This window comes from Schistocerca nitens, chromosome 3, assembly GCF_023898315.1.
Source record: "Schistocerca nitens isolate TAMUIC-IGC-003100 chromosome 3, iqSchNite1.1, whole genome shotgun sequence".
Classification (NCBI taxonomy): domain Eukaryota; kingdom Metazoa; phylum Arthropoda; class Insecta; order Orthoptera; family Acrididae; genus Schistocerca; species Schistocerca nitens.
In genome coordinates, this window is record NC_064616.1 from 972,433,959 (window position 1) to 972,446,052 (window position 12,094).

General features: G+C 44.2%; 1 protein-coding gene across 1 annotated transcript in view; it reads left to right on the forward strand.

The window, feature by feature from the left end:
• LOC126249508 (latrophilin Cirl) overlaps positions 1-12,094 on the forward strand; it is a 777,653-nt gene that overhangs the window by 540,939 nt on the left and 224,620 nt on the right. The gene's annotated exons all lie outside the window — the stretch shown is intronic.

The following is a 12,094-nucleotide window of genomic DNA, read 5'->3' on the forward strand; positions in this document are numbered from 1 at the left end:
CATCAGAAACGAATGATTCATAGGGTGTGCCCCCAAGCAAACTTAACAAGACTCCCAATACACATCATAGTGTTATGAGGTCAGTAGCGCTATTAAAAATAACAAAAAAAAGCCTTACGGATTTGCGTCGCATTTGAGTACCAATATATTGTGCTATTCTCAACGGAAGCAGTGAATAACAATGACTGGAAACCATCACTCTTGTAAAACGTTTTGCTGGCCATTGTGGCCAAGCTGTTCTAGGCGCTTCAGTCCAGAACCGCGCTGCTGCTACGGTTGCAGGTTCGAATCCTGCCTCGGGCATGGATGTGTGTGATGTCCTTAGGTTAGTTAGGTTTAAGTAGCTTCTAAGTCTAGGGGACTGATGGCGTCAGATGTTAAGTCCCATAGTTCTTAGAGCCATTTTGTAAAACGTTTTATAGTCTTAATTTAATGGATGTGTACCATTATTTGATACCTCGTTTCCGTATACAGAAAAATTAGAAACTAACGATTAAACATGTTGCTGCTCTGAGTGCTCTAGTTCGTGTGTTACTCGTATGATCTCGGTTACCGAAATACGAGCAACGTTCGCCGGTATGTATGTACGTTAGCCGTGGCCTCTTAGAAGTACGTGTATTTCGGTGCGAGTTGACAAGCTTGGGAAAGGAACGACCTGCGGCCTTTGCCGCGGAAACATCTTGGAATCCAGCCCGAGTGATTTAGGAAGACGGCCGAGAATCTAAATCAGGATTGGCCAGGGCCACCGTGGCGTTTGTTAATACTGCGGCCGTATCAGGTTTTACATAAACAACAGGCATCGCTCGCTACCGTTACATGTTAGTTATCTCATGCAGAACGAGAGCTCATCCTTAGGTACTGCTAATTAGCATATGGAATGGGGTGCGGGCTTTGTTGCTTACAGTTAAATTATTAATGTCACTTTAATACGGAATTAGAGGGATCCAGGAAAGGCGTGTTACTTCTGTTGTAATCTTATGTCGTCTTCTGCTTTTTCTCTTTACTCCCTCTGTGCCACTCTCCAACTGTTTCTTGCTAGACATGTCATATATAGCTTTACTACTCAGAACAAAACTTCATTACCTCCTGTAGTCGTTTTTGCAGCATTTTTCTTTTTTTCCCAGAAGCTGCCTTCATTCGTGTCAACTTCTGAATAACTAATACAGACGCTTGCGTGTCGGCGGAACACAAGAACTGTTGTTTCTGAATAAGATTTTTGCAGTATCTGATTTACAGCAACAACGATGAAGCATAAAATTTTACGTGAATGTGGGGAAAACATTGATAGAAGAACTTGACCTTTTAAGCGAGCGTACGTATATTTGGGTAGAACACGGTGTTACAAATGGTTCTGCCGATTCGAAAGTGGACGTCCGTCACTTGTAACAAGGCCAGTGTCCTCAACTGGTGACGCTCACATTCAGTACATCAAGTCTACGGCGCGCGCTAACCGTCGTATAAATGTAATAAGTTACGGAAGAAGTTTTACTTTAAATTAATCCGTGTCACAAGATTTAGACCGAGGAATTTAAGACACATCTCGTTGCAGAATTGCTCTTCCTCGTTGAAATGAACGCCTGCACTACAAAGAAATTCTTGAACATGATGATGATAGAACTCCTCTTATCAAAGTGGGTAGGCAAAGGATCTCCACGTCTCGACCCGATGTCAGTTTGATGTCCACAGGTCTTTTCGACGTCAGTGGAGTTGTTTGATTGGAATCTGCGCCTCATGTTCATCTATAATTACTTTCTGAAGTAGTACTCTGTAGCACTTAAATGGTTAAGAAAAGACGTCTTAAAACCGTAAGTCTTTCGTGTATTGTTGTTATGTGTTTCCAAAAGCTGGTGCGAAACTAGAGCATGGTTGTGAAAGACGTATCACGGATCCTTCGCCCGTTCGCGAGTTTCAGACAACAGTCATCTTTTAGTCCTACAACGCTCCGTGTGAGTTTTTCTGGTTTCCGAAGTAATAATCCGTGCTGAAAGGACGTTGTTTCAGTAGTATTGATGCCGTTAAGGAGAATTCGCACGCACCCTGAAAAGAAGCTTTTCAGGAAAAATCACTGGAGTAAAGCAAATTTGTGCATATAGATGTATTTTACATAAAAACTGATATAAAATACGTTGGTTATTTTTTGAACAAGCATCTTCTTTTGGAATTTTTATTTTGTGCTAGGCCTTCTTTAGTTTCAGTTCTGAGAAATTTTTTTAGAGTTGTTATTGAGTTTCTAACTGATACTGAAATAAGTGCCACAATTTTGTAACAAAATTTATCTTTGTTAAAATGACGATTTTAGTTTAGAATCTATTGGGTCTGCTCTTGTATACAAGACAACGGATCAGATCGTAAATAAGAAATAACAATAGGAAATCCGAGGTGCGATCCCGGATCCATAGGAATGTCCGCTACCGCCTGTCCAGTGAGTTGTTTCCGCGGAGAGGTGCAGTCAGGCAATGGATGTGAAAGTTGGCGCTAATCTGAGAGATGGGGTCTTCGTCCTTTTTCTGCTGCAGCCGTTACATTCTTCAGGCGTAACGTCGCAATTATAACTGAATGCGGCGTTCCCCTGAAGGGTATTCCGCATATGTATATAAACATTACAGGAAAAAGGCGCCGTTTATTATTTCTCGAGCGTAATTTATGTGGAGACCGCCGGGCTTCGTGTCATAAATTGGCTGTTTACCGGCTAGGAGCATAAATTACGGATGTCTTTCCAAGACACGTAATGATCCGTAATTATGTGTAAGGAAAGGGCAGGATGTTGCGAGGAACACTTTCATTTGGAAGCCCGTCGTATCTGTGCGTCCGCTTTTTCACGTCTTACGTAACGGTAGGGGAAGGCCGAAGAAAAAGGAGGGATACAGTGAGTCTGTATTTTACCGGGCATATTGTTACAATAGGCGCGGCCGCCGACGCAACAAGACCTGTCTGTCGAGGCTCCAGATGGAGTGTGGTGCATTAGGGCGCGTGACGTAAGCATTTAATACATCTGTCAGTCGGGGCTCGCCGCCGAGACGTCTCTCCTCCTCCCCGCAATTTATCGGTCCACCGTTCACTCGAATTTCAAGAGGAAAGTCATTTTCCTGGCTGAGGCTGTTTTTTATTTGAAACCAAAGCTTTACATTTTTGGCGATTAGTCAGTGTCACTTCCTTAGGTATTATCGAGCTATATATCACAACAATTAAGTTATATGCTTCCAATTGCTAACCTGGCACGATCAACACAGCAGTGCGGATAGGTCTCAAGTGATGGCGTTCCTTACTCCCTTCAAATGCCGTAATATAGTTCGAACGCAAATATAAGATTCTATATCTACATTTTTTTCTATATCGAGACATTTGCCGAATTATTTTAATTTGCTGTGCGATATGGTACGGGAACTAAACCTGCTTATTGGATGTACTCTTTTCCGTTGTAAATACACTCGTATATGAAATTGTACGATATGATACCATTCGAGGGGAATGTGGGACACGATTACATGTCGTGAGGTCATCGCGAATGGAATGTTTGTTTCAAATAGAAAAGTTTCAAGTACGGAAATGACTTCTTTCGAGAAATTTAATGCGGCTGGGTACTCGGACATAATTCTGAATGGCTACCGGAAATTCGCGATTGAAATCAGAGTTACTTGTTTAATTGTTACTGTCCAGAAAAAGAACGTGTTCGAAGTGACCTCGCCTGCAAGACTGGCCTGCAGTCTCGTCGAGGTAACCGTATTACTAAGAAAGAATAATAAGATACTAAATTGAGCATAACAAAATTGCGTTTTAAAAACAAGAGAAACGAAGTGAGAAAACGGTACGCAGAAGTAATCATCCCGTCCACATTTTCCCCTCAGAAGCTCCGTGGAGTAGGTCGGTGCACTCTTGTCCGCAGGGTACACATCTAAGTGATGTCCTCAACCCACGCGCGATCGTGTTGATGGTAGTGTGCCCTTCCTCCCAATTTTCAACTGACTTACCCAGCCAGTTGCTCAAGCATATGGAACATATTTCTGACAGCACTTCAGAGTATACTCAACGCATTCAAAACTGGACAGCATAGATTGTCGTCAGTTTGTTTGTCTCGCACGTAAGCATCACGGAAATGTTAAAAACCTGAGCTGGCACACGACTGGAGACAGAGGTCCGCGGAAGCTTGCTTACAAAGTTTCCAAAAGCAATGTGAAGTGAGGCATATAGGAATTTGCTACAGCCCCCTTCGTATCGCTCTCGTAGGGATGGCGAACACAAGATCAGGCTAACTACAACGCGCATAGGGGCACTTCCTCCCGCGCCCCGTAAGTGAATGGAATGCGAAGAAACTGATGTGTGGTACAACGGGAAGTGCCGTCTTCCATCACAATGCTTTCTGAAGTATGAATGCAGGTGCAGGTGTAGCTGTAGTTTAACGTGTGCTCCAAAGCCACATAGGAAACGACTTACAGAAATACAATGTTGCCTTCAACGTTTATGTCGCCTCAGGCTGAAATAAGGAACGCGAGGGCTCAATCAAAGGCATAGGTCAACCATCTCTCCCTCCCTCCCTGTGTCGGCGGCTGACTTGTGCAATCAAGTCTCCCCATTTCAGCATAACTGCATGAAGACTGCAACCTACATCCATCTGAACCTGTACTCAAGCTTTGGCATATCTGCAATTTTCGCCCGTCCCCCTCCAACTTCTTCAAAAAATGGTTCAAATGGCTCTGAGTACTATGGGACTCAACTGCTGAGGTCATTAGTCCCCTAGAACTTAGAACTAGTTAAACCTAACTAACCTAAGGACATCACAAACATCCATGCCCGAGGCAGGATTCGAACCTGCGACCGTAGCGGTCTTGCGGTTCCAGACTGCAGCGCCTTTAACCGCACGGCCACTTCGGCCGGCCTCCAACTTCTTCCACCCGTTACCAATTCAACGATACCTTGATGCCTCAGTATATTGCTTATCCACCGATCCCTTCTTTAAGCCAAGATCTTTTAAAATTTCTTTTTTCCCCTGTTCTATTGTTTACCTCTTCACTAGTTATTCAAGCTTCCCATCTAATCTTCAACACATGTAAGAGGCTTTTTATTATCTTCTTGCCTGAATGTTTCACTTACGTATAAAGCGCCGTTGCGGGCGCGTGACTCGGTAACAACAATATGTAAGCGGAGCAGACACGGACGGGGGTCACTTTGGCGAAGATATGGGCTGCAAATAGGGAAATCCATTGAGATAAGCGACTACGACAAAGGGCAGATTATTGCTACACAGAGCCTGTGAACGAGTATCTGGAAAACTGCGACGCTGGTTGAATGTTCAAGTGCTACTGTCGTGAGCATCTGCGGAAAGATGTAGAAAGACAGTGAAACTACCACTAAGCGCTAAATGGTTGGACGTCCACGACTCTTCACAGAACTTGGGAGGCTTGCCTGCTGTTTAAAGTAGGATAGATAGTGATCTGTGGCATTTCTGCCGAAGCTCTATGGTGGTGCATGCACAAGTGTTTCGGAGCACACCGTTCGTCGGACGTTGTTGAACATGGCGTTCCGCAGCAGACCGCTCTTACGTGTTCGTATGTTGACCCTACGACGTTGCAGATTGTAGTGGACACGGGGCCATCGGGATTCGATCATCTGTCAATAGAAATGTGTCGGTTCTTCTGGTGAATTACATTTTTGGTACACTAGGTCGATGGTCGTCTTCACGAACACCGTCATTGAGAGAACGGCGGCTCGAAACGTGTAGCGCGCCACGGACGCAGGCTGGTGGGAGCAGTATTACGCTGTGGGAGACATTCTCCTGCGCTTGCATGGGATCTGAAGACACACCGACAGGTGGGAACCACCTGAGCCCCTTCATGCTTCATGTCTTCCCCGACGGCGATGTAATTGTCTGTGGCTCGGAGCCAGAACTGTGCTGCAGTGGTTTGATGGACATTATGGTGAACGGACGTTGATATCTCGACGACTAAATCCTCGCTTGATGTAAATCCTTGGTCGCTGTCGGGCGCCATCACCGCCTACGCAAATCAGTGGCTCGTTATTTATGCCAATTACATGACCTGTGCAAATGGTTCAAGTGGCTCTGAGCACTACAGGACATAGCTTGTGAGGTCAGCAGCCCCCTAGAACTTAGAACTACTTAAACCTAACCAACCTAAGGACATCACACACATCCATGCCCGAGGCAGGATTCGAACCTGCGACCGTAGCGGTCGCGAGGTTCAATACTGTAGCGCCTAGAACCGCTCGACCACCGCGGCCGGCTTACATCTAACGCCACATACCAACACAAACCTACCAACAAACTGTCTGATCCCTCATACGCAGAATCAGTGACGTACTTCGTTCCAGACATGGACAAACAAGCTATTAAGCAGATGGTCATAATTTTGTGGCTTATCATTATATTTCTACAGCCTTTCATATCTCGTCTAGCTATTCCTGTTGTGACAGTTTGCACTTCCTCTCAGTCCAATTTTGTAGATGGCTATTTCCTTTTGCCTGATTCATTTGCCGCATTTTTATATTTACTTCTTTCGTCACTTAAATTCAGTATCACTTGCGTCTTTCCCTATTTGATTGTCTGCTGTCTTCACTATTTCACCAGTGAAACTACCGATTTGCCTTCGATTGTATTCCTCTCCGCTGTTCAGTCAATCGTTGACTCGTATTCCCTTTTAAACTCTCAACAACCTCCGGTTCTTCCAATTTATCCAGATCCCACTGGAAATGTTTTGCGGTTAAAAAGGGTATTACTAGCAATGCTACCTTCCGCCACGCACTGCACAGGGACTTAAAGGGTGTATATGTAGATGTAGAATTCCATAACTATTTTAAGCAAAGGGTTACAAATTATTGCCAGTATGTGTTCATCGATGAAAACGTAAGTAGGTACAACAGCATCTGTAACTTACATGTTACAACGAGGGAACTTTAAGTTTGATTAATTTTTTCAGCATTCGATGTTACTGCTGCATTTGTAAATTCTCGTAGTCGAAGGCTGGCTAATAGTTGAGATAAATGACGGAGTAAAAATTCGACCGGTTGCAATATATAAATTATGCAGATTGTTATGTTAAAAATAGTTTTGACCTTCAGAAAATACAGTTTAGCTGTGAACACGAATATTTGGCAAGTAATTTGTAAATGTAAGTGCGAGGTTAAGGTAAGTCAGATTGGGGACGATCATACCTTGCAAAGCCCTGTGGTGTTCCAACCAACCGCTTCAGTTAGTATTGTGGCAGCTTCAAGTGGACAGAGCAGATCCAGAGAACTCACGTCTCCACCTTGTTTGTTGTCAGAGAGTAACGAGGACGACTGTGACCTGTTTATATTTAGCTGTGCTGGGGAATACTGGGCAGTATTTTCAGCTCAGGTAAGCGGCCGCGTACGGCGTGCAGCGTCTTGGAGGGAACTTAGAGGCTGCTAGGGCACTACACTCCTTACAGCAGTGATAGTGCGGGCGCTGCCGCTCGAAATCCAGAACTGACTTCACAGGATGTTTGGTTAGTCAGTTAGCTAGTCAGATGATTTGTTTGATAATTAAAAGTTGTGTGGCCCCGTGACAACGAAACAAACAACACTTATCCGAATCTGCGGAAAAAGATTAATATTTGGGTCAAGATTTGTAAAACTCTAATTCCTCTCTCTCTCAAATCCCACCCTATGGGGAGAGAGGGAGAGTTTTAGTTTTAGCGAATCAAATTTACGAAATACGAGGGTCAGTCAAAAAGTAATGCCTCCTATTTTTTTTTCTACGTTTAATTGTCAGGAAATTTAAATGCAATTACATAGGTTGAAAACCACAACATTGAGGATCATTTTGTCATTTTTCAATGTAATCTCCGCCCATCTCTACAGTTTTGGTCCATCTTTGAACAAGGGCATGTATCCCAGCACGGTAAAAATCACAGCTCTGCTTCCTAAGCCATTGACGCACGGATGTTTTGACGGCCTCCTCATCTTCAAAATGAATCCCACGATGAGCTTCTTTTAGTGGCCCGAACAGATGGAAGTCTGATGGTGCCAGGTCAGGGCTGTATGGGGGATGAGGCAAAACTTCCCATCCAATTTTGACAATCTCGTCAGAGGTGTGACGACTGGTGTGTGGTCTTGCATTGTCATGCAAAAGAAGAACATCTGCCATTGATTTTGTTGGGCGAACTCGCTGAAGACGTGCTTTAAGTTTTTTGAGGGTTGTGACGTATTGAACAGAATTTATTGTGCATCCCTGCTCCAAAAAATCAACCAGAATCACACCCTCTGTATCCCAGAAAACTGTTGCCATAACTTTCCCTGCCGATCGCACAGTTTTGAATTTTTTCTTCCTCGGCGAGCTTGTGTGACGCCACTCCATTGACTGCCTCTTTGATTCGGGTTCAAAAAAATGCACCCATGTTTCGTCCCCGGTCACAATTTTTTTCAGAAACTCATCTCCCTCCAAACGGAAGCGCTGCAAGTGTTGGGAGGCTATTGTTTTCCTTGCCTCTTTATTCTGATCGGTTAACATTCTTGGAACCCACCGTGCACAAACTTTTGAGTACCCCAATTGTTTAATAATCGTGATCACACTGCCTTTACTAAGAGAAATAATGCGACACACTTCATCTGCAGTCACCCGACGGTCACCACGAATGATGTCATCAACTTGCTGAATGTTGTGTGGAGTCACTGCACTCACCGGCCTGCCGCTCCGCTTTTCGTCAGTCAACGGTGTTTGCCCTTCAGCTTCCTTACAACGACGAACCCATCGTCTAACAGTGCTGACATCCACTGTCACAACACCATACACCTTCTTCAGTCTTTCATGAATGCGTATGGGCGTTTCACCTTCTGCATTCAAGAATTCAATCACACAACGCTGTCTCAAACGAACATCGATGTCGGCCATCTTACAAACTTCTGCTGTGCTGCCACCTGTTGACACAGAAAGTTACTACTGCAGTGGATTGCAGAAGAAGGTTTGAGGAATGGCGCCAAATTCAAATTTTTCACTTAACTTAATTTCTTTAAGTAGAAAAAAAATGGGAGGCATTACTTTTTGACCGACCCTCGTAAATAAGTATTTTATATTTATCCGTACCCGTTTTCCAAGCAAAAATGAGAACATGGATTTTCTTGAATTACAACGCCAACTACCAAGAATCAAAACAAATGTTTAAGACAAAATGTACGTAGTTTTTTATGTAGAATCTGATACTGCAATAAAAAATAGGGGTTCCCCTTTGAAATTTTAAAGTTGCCTCCCGCCCCACCCCCCACGAGGCTGTGGTGGCGGGCTAATTTTAGCACCAGCAGATGTCCCCCTCGAAAATAATCAACTTTGGATTCTACACATGTTTTCGAGTGAAGCTTATTTTTTCGAGTTATTCTGGAAAATTTACACCCTGTAGTATAAAAGCTTTACACAATACTATTTCACATTCACACCTTCTTTCACTCTCATAACGAAGCACACTGATGTCCCATCTGAATAGGCATGAGGCGCTGCGCTACGCCTCGTGTTCTGTGTACAGGAGCGGTTTGCTCTGGAGCATTTTTGGCTCAGAAAACTTTAGAAAGGTGTTAGATATATGAGGTTGTGTGCTGTTAGAGTTCATCTTTAGTCAGTTTCGTCTTTCTGAATGTACAACTACTCATAAGTCCCCGGACGACAAGCGCCACATTACGCAATTATAACGTACTTCTTCATTCATGATATAGGCCTAACACATCATGATTATTTTGTAGGTTTGGTTTCCTTAACACTTTAATGCATCTTTCTCTCTGTAGGGTTCGCTATCTAATGACGGCATGAACGTCGAAACCGGCCATAGCTGTAGAATTTGCTAGCGATTGTGACTCAAAACTGTTTTAATGACTGACAGTGACCGATGCCACATAATATGGGTAACATAAATAAAATTAAGCTATTAGCTCAAACGTGATAAAGAGGAGTTGTCACCAGCTAACAGTCTTTATTGCACGCCTTAACCTGTGCAAAAATTGCGCTTCGCATTATCTTAATTTGATTAGCAGAATACCAAAATCGCGCCGCTTCCTTTATGCGAACTCTCAATCAGTTTAGACGCCTGTGCTTTTGTGTGTGTGTGTGCGTCTGACTGCCCACGAGAAAAGGGGCTGGCAGGAAACCAGTGTAGGCTACAGCCTCAGCCACAGTGTCCCAGAAAAAGAAAAGACAGCCATGTAGAGCTTTGGCGTTGAGGTAAGTTGTTAGGAGTGTCGTACACGCGCCAGCTTTCATTAGCATACACAGCACGGCGGGCAGCGACACACCCTGTTTTTGTCCGCTTCCGGAATTCGATCGTCCCTCCCCGCAGTGCTGGGGTCGACTTTTATTGCTTAATTGGGTAACCTAGTCAGTGGCAACGCTTCTCCAGTACTCACCCATCTCCCGTGCTGCAGGTGGCCCGATTTATTTATTTAACCTGACAAGATCAGGGTCATCACTCCCTCTTACATAAAACCAAGCATTCTACATATTTCAAGTTATGCTCATTACTACAAGCATGTTATAAGTTACATCTAATGTAGAACAGTACATTTAGAAATTACAATAGTGTGGATTCTTTCGTGATAAGTACAACAATAAGTACGAGTCACGGGAGTATAGTTTTAATCTGTAAGCACCATAGCAGTGAACACGAGAGAAAGAGGAAAGTAATAACACACAAGTAATGGAGGTAAGCGAAAAGAAAGGGGGCGTGACTCGCAGAGACGGAAGCGTAGCTGGAAGAAAATAGCAGCATTGGCTTTACTGTTTGACAAGAGGGAAATTGGCCATATACGTTAATTTTTGTGGAAAAGTAATGAGTGTGATGGAAGAAAGTGGTTCAGACTGCTCTGTCGTGCAAGAGGGCATTGAACTGTGTAGGGAGTGCAGGGCAGCTTATCCCACAGGCGGCAGCGACGACTGAGCAGTTTGCTAATGTTTTTGTTTTATGAATGAGCTCGGCTAGGAGAATAGGTAAGTGAGACCTTCTGCTTCGATTATGATGAGATGACAAGTATTTATCCCCTGATTCGAGGTACTGGAGCCCTTATGCACTGAAGAGCGGGTGAAGCAGACACAGCGTTCGGTGGTCACGTACTCCAACCAACCTAACATGGCGTATGGAGCGTAGACACAAGTCTTCCTGCTTGTCGTGACACTATTTTCTGCCCAGCTGAGACGCTCTTCGGTTACACCAAAGTCTATACTGCTTTCTGATATGGTATTCGAATTCCGTCCAGATGAACAGGAGGAAAATGTTGGTGAAATTCTGATGGGACAATGTTACTTGGGACGTCTTTGCAAGTCTCACGTTACGTTTGGAGAGAGACCATCATTCATCTGGACGATCGCAGAGTTGGCATCTTCAGACCTTGATTGCACTTAGGTGAAGCTGGAGGTCATCGACATAGAATGATATTTACAATAGGACAGAACCGACGAGCTATCCTTGACATTCAAAGGAAACAAGAGTGGACCAACCCCTGTGGCGCTCCTGCCACAGTTCCAACAGACGACATGTTGCTGTGTTTTTGAAGGAGCTTTCAAACCACTTCAACACACTATCTGTAAATTTTCGCCGTCGCAATTTTTCCGAGCAATATGTCATGGATCACAGTATCAAAATTGTTCAAATGGCTGTGAGCACTATGGGACTTAACTTCTGAGGTCATCAGTCCCCTAGAACTTTGAACTACTTAAACCTAACTAACCTAAGGACATCACACACGTCCATGCCCGAGGCAGGATTCGAACCTGCCACCGTAGCGGTCGCGCGGTTCCAGACTAGCGCCTAGAACCGCCCGGCCACTTCGGCCGGCGCCTGAGAAACTATTTCTGATTTCGTCTCTCCAACATTCAAGCGACGGAGATTCTTCCACAGAATGGCGGGTGCCGTATCGGTGCATACAAAGGAGGTATCATACCCGATTTTGGCATTGCGAAAGCATTGCTTTATCCTGTTTCGAACTTCCTCTATGTTTCTTAGCGTTTCGGTTTCAGATTTCCCTTGAGAAGTCTACGAGCAGCATCCTCAGTTGTTCACCACTTGATGTAACTGGCTGCAAAGGAACAGAAATTGTTCTTACACGGATTGTACGTATAGGAGCGTGTTTGTCGCAGAGCGCAGTG